We start from the raw sequence: 5,209 nt of genomic DNA, 5'->3' as shown, positions 1-5,209 counted from the left end.
CAGACCAAGGGGTCTTGTGGGAAATATGATAATAACTATAAAGAAGACAGATTATTCCCCAGTTGCCAACATTCAAACCTTTTTACAGTCAGTTCAAACATATAAAACTTTATTGCTCTAGCAGAAAGGGGAACAATTTCTGGTTGCACAGCTTTCCCAGGGCTGGGTTTATACTGTCTGTGTTATTGCTCTATAGTGGCATTTTAAAGTTTATTGAACAAGACTTTTACAATTGAAGGAAGTATATAAAACTGTAAATTTATTAGATTTTTCAGGATAAGTGCCCTTTCTAGTTGTGCTCAAGAATTCGGAGCTGCGAGAAACTGCTAGTTACAAGACTTATTAATATTAAAGACTGAGGGTACGCACATTTTATACCTTGACTGATCGCACAAATAATATTATTATATTACTGAACATCAGAGCTCTGATGCTATGGAATTGGATGGATACACACATGTAGGACTTTAAATGCCAGACGTGTCTATTTTTCACTGGCTAAAAAGTTAGCTTTTGTTATATCTTACTTTATTTGATTTTAACACAATTGGTTAGGATACTCTCCTTGTTCAGTGAAGGGTGTCTCAGGGTAAATGTTTTTTTTTCTGAGATCCTTGCTGATTTTCCAGCATTTCTCACAGTTTGACTGTAATGCAACTACAGGTGGTAGATTTTAAGAGCACACTTTGTGGGGGGGGGGTAGGATGGGATGAACTGGGAGATTGGGGTTGACATATATACACTATTATGTATAAAATAGATAACTAATGAGAACCTGCTGTATAGCACAGGGAACTCTACCTAGTGCTCTGTGGTTACCTAAATGGGAAGGAAATCCAAAAAAGAGGAGATATATGTATACATATGACTGATTCACTTCACTATACAGTAGAAACTAACACAACATTGTAAAGCAACTATACCCCAATTAAAATAAATAAGTAAATAAAAATAAAATTTAAAAAAGAACATATTTTAGGTGAAGTAATATATTGTAGCATCTACAAAACGCAACTGTTCTTTTCATAATCAAAATACTATTTAAAAAAATTCTCTTTTATGTTTTCCAGCTTCTCATTTTTCAAGTCTTTGAAGGACATGATTTGAGGAATTTTGAAATGTTTGTGATAATCCATATCCAGGTTTCCCAACCTCTGACCTTTTTAGTCCAGAAAATTCTATGTTGAGAAGGGCTATCCTGTGCACTGAAGATGTTTAGCTGCATCCCTGTTCACTACCATAGATGCCAGCAGCATCTCCATTCCTCCACTGTGACAACCATAAATGTCTCCAGACATTGCCAGATGTGCCCTGGGGGCGTACTCACCCCCTGTTGAGAAGCACGCTTTTATACGGTATTATGTCTTTGAAAAAAATAAATTTTACTCTAAATAAAAAATACGGGCTATGTCTGGTAATGAGAAAAAAACCCTATAGTTACCAAACATGATGAATGATAGGATTATTTACTTCCAGAAATATCTGACTGTGGACTTCTCTTAAATAATGTACTCTCCAAAGAACGTAACAGAACTCAAAAACCGTGCATATGATTTCTCAGAACTACATTGCTCTATAACAGGAAATGTCCTGTTTGCCCGCCTGTGTCGGAGGGTGTGTGTTTATAGGTATATCTGCTTATGAAACTGGATTGCATATTCTTTTTGTGTTATCTGTGATTCACCGCTATGTGTTTGCCTCTTTGATTTTTCATATGCATATGCAGAAACATATGCATATATATACATATATATGTTTATATTATGTGACTACACAGGGAAGGATTTGAGAAGTACAGAGACAGACAATTTTGATTATAATTTTCTCACTTGACAGCTTTAATTTTGAGGTACCATCAACTTGCCTTTAATTATCAATTTGTGTTCTAGCATTTTTTTAACCTCTTCAGAAGGTTTTATTAGTGGATACATTAAAAACTTTCCAAGAAGTTGTTTATAGCACCTGTTCACCTTCATGCTACCTAATGTTATGCAAGTTGTCTGTGTGTGAATGGCACTTTGATCTGGGGTTTTGTGTTAATTTGCCTAATGGCCACAGCATTTACAGAAATAATTAAGATAATATGTTTTCAAAAGAGATTAAATTTTAAAAGGCATTTAGTTTTTGATTGCCTGAGCTTTGGAGTTCTACATTTTTTTTTTTTTTTTTTTTTGCTGTACGCGGGCCTCTCAGTGTTGTGGCCTCTCCCATTGCGGAGCACAGGCTCCGGACGCGCAGGCTCAGCGGCCATGGCTCACGGGCCCAGCCGCTCTGCAGCATGTGGGATCTTCCCGGACCGGGGCACGAACCCGTGTCCCCTGCATCGGCAGGCGGACTCTCAACCACTGCGCCACCAGGGAAGCCCCTTTCCTTCTTTTTAAAAATTCTATACACTTGTGACTTACTAAGTGGTATCTTGAAAGTGTCTTGAATCTGTTGTTCTTTTCTCTCCCTCTGGCCTCCGATGGCTGGGTAGTGTTAGCCATATGACAATGTGTCTTTTCTTCTTTTCTCGCCATCTCTGTAGGTGCATCAGGGTTTTTTTTTTTTTGTGAAGATGTGTGACATCCTTAAGAAGTATGGTGTAACTCAGTTTATTCCCTAAATGTGTTTCTGAGAAGCTAGGTATAAATTGCATGAATGGAAAGTAAATCATATTAGAAATCTGCTTGTGCTTCTGGCTAAGACACCTATGATGATTCTCATAATAAACCAAAAGATCTGTTCACAAGCACCCCTTTAGTTACATCTGGCTTCCTTGAATCATAATACACCTTGCTTGAATGTTTAGACTACCTGTGTCCATGCCAGTGTGGTGTTTGTTGTGAAACACACACACGTAACATACCTGCCTTTAAACTTGACCATCAGAGAATGTGTTGGCCCCTATTTGAGGGACTGCCACCCCTACAAATGATAGCCTCAATGCTTTTCAAGGTTAGATAATACATACAGTCGAGGTTAGATAATAAATACGGTCTTATTATGATTTAAATCATAAAAAGAACCTGAAAGATGTGAACACACTGAGTCAGGCATCCGCAACCCACCCCTCCAAAGCATTTAGGGTGAAGAGGGAAAATCTTCATCAAGTCTTGTTACCCTTTTGGATTTCTAAATCCTACTTCCAGGTACCACAGAGGAGGCGGCAGCAATGCCATCTTAGAAAAACCCTCAACCAAACAAAAGAAGCCAACAAAAGAAACTAAAGAACCCTAACCCCAGTCACAGCTAAATTCCCAGGACGACTTAGGTCCTATACTTGTCCTGAGTTCCTAGACTTTCTCGGCAAGTTTGCCATCTTCGGGGGCGAGTTGAAAGGGACTGTGAACTCTTCAGAGGCTGAAAGGGAACCAGCAGGAGCAACATGAAACAGCAAATGTCAGGGAAGTCAGGAAGCCCTGAATCTTTTATGAGACCTTGGATATTCTGATCACAGCTCCACTGACACCGAGATTGGAATACAGATTACAAGAGGGAGTGTCCGTGACATGAAGCCCAGGCTTAAATCTTCCCAAGGTTTTAACGTGGCTTACCATATGAATATTTTGTTATTTTATGTGGCAGTGTTCCCACAGGAGGCCAGGAAAGAGAGCGCTGACTGAGCCAGGGGTAGGACAGGTCTAGAGGTGGGAGGGAGGAGAACAGGATTGTGGCTAACGCCATTGCGGGGTGTGTGTGTGTGTGTGTGTGTGTGTGTGTGTGTGTGTGAGTGTGAGAGAGAGAGAGAGAGGGAGGGAGGGAAGGACAGAGAAAGGGAGAGAGAGAAATAGAGAGAACAAATGCCCGCCTCATATAAGACACTGATACTAAAACCACTAGGGCTGTTTATGAATTCATGAAAGCTTCACAATGAAAGGAAGGAAAGAAAAGAGGAAGAGACCCCCCGTGCTGAAATGAATTTTATGCTCAAGAGCTTATCTTGGGAACGCAAATAGGTTTAAGAGTCTCCAAACTAAGATGCCCTTTTTGGAAAAAGGGGAAGAAAAAAACCCAACGGCTTTGGAGCCTGGAAGCACAGTGAAAGGATGTGGAAATGAGAAGCTGCTGCTCCCATGGGGGGAGCCACGTGTCCTGCTGCAGTGACGTTGTGGGCCGGAGGGAGGTCGTCTGGGTGTTCGCCCTTAAGCTGGTTTAATTTCCAGCAGGGATCCCGGTGAGGACTGCGGACCAAGCAGATGCTCTGCATTGTCTTGATGGTGGGGTGGGGGTGGGGGGTGGATCATGGCAGGCAGGGGCTGGCAGAGCCCCAGAGAGACGCAGGCGCCATGGGGCATGTAGCGAGGTCCATGGAGTGCTAGACTTCGAACTGCTTTGCCAGAACAAAACTTGGCAGCAGATTTGAGAGTCTGGATTTTGCTTTTCCGCACATGTCCACATCTGGTAGGTCGTGCTATCTCATAGCCAATCTGCAAGTCAGTTAGGTGAGGTGGAGTGACCCCAGCCTAAGGCAGGCCACAGAGGCCGAGGCTGAGTGACTAAGTGACCGTTGGAGCCCCAGCACAATGGAGATCCGAACCGGGGGTCCTTGACGCAGCCCTTTCTTTGATCAGAGCGCGTCGACTACCATAGCAGCTCTGGAAGGGGTGGATGGGGATGAATAAGGGGTAGTTATTCACAAGCAGGAAACATTTATGTGTCAGGTGACTTCTATGTGTCAGGCACTGGGCTAAGTGCTTTTAACACATTTCATCTTCACAATACATCTATGGCACAGGTACTCTGATTATTCCCATTTCAGAGATGGAGAAACTGAGGCTAAGGCAGAGTTAGAAGTGTGGTAGAGCCAGATGTGGAATCTAGGCTATCTCCAAAGTACTTGGCCTTGAACACCCACTGGGCAGGTTTGGGCTGAATCTGTCCCTTCATTTCAGGCAGCATTTACTGGATGCTTACTCTATGCTGGGTTCCATGCTAGGGGCTAGGGGTCAAGACAGGAGGAAGACAGCGCCCTGGTCCTTCAGGTTGTCACAGTTATGGGGACACCCAAGCACATCAGCAATGGCAGTGGTGTCATAGATGCTCTGAGACGGTTGGACACAGTCCTCATGGGGCCCAGCAGCCCATAGTGCAGCAGTGCAGTGGGGACAGGATGGCTGCAGCCCACCAACTTCTTGTTGACAAATGATCACATTTGTCAACATCGACTACCCAGAAGGCTCCACCTGAGAGAGCTGGCCTTCTTTCTATGACAGTGGAAGCTTCTCAG

The 5,209-nt window shown here is 42.9% G+C and overlaps 1 protein-coding gene across 7 annotated transcripts in view; it reads left to right on the top strand.

Moving 5' to 3' along the window:
* The window catches only part of PBX1 (PBX homeobox 1), a 279,800-nt gene that overhangs the window by 138,233 nt on the left and 136,358 nt on the right, over positions 1-5,209 (top strand). The window lies entirely within an intron of this gene.

The sequence above is a fragment of the Delphinapterus leucas genome, chromosome 1, assembly GCF_059928025.1.
Source record: "Delphinapterus leucas isolate spDelLeu-1000000601 "Yukka" chromosome 1, BTC_Dleu_Yukka2, whole genome shotgun sequence".
Lineage (NCBI taxonomy): Eukaryota > Metazoa > Chordata > Mammalia > Artiodactyla > Monodontidae > Delphinapterus > Delphinapterus leucas.
The sequence above is the reverse complement of the archived record's forward strand: the minus strand, read 5'-3'. Positions and strand labels throughout refer to the sequence as shown.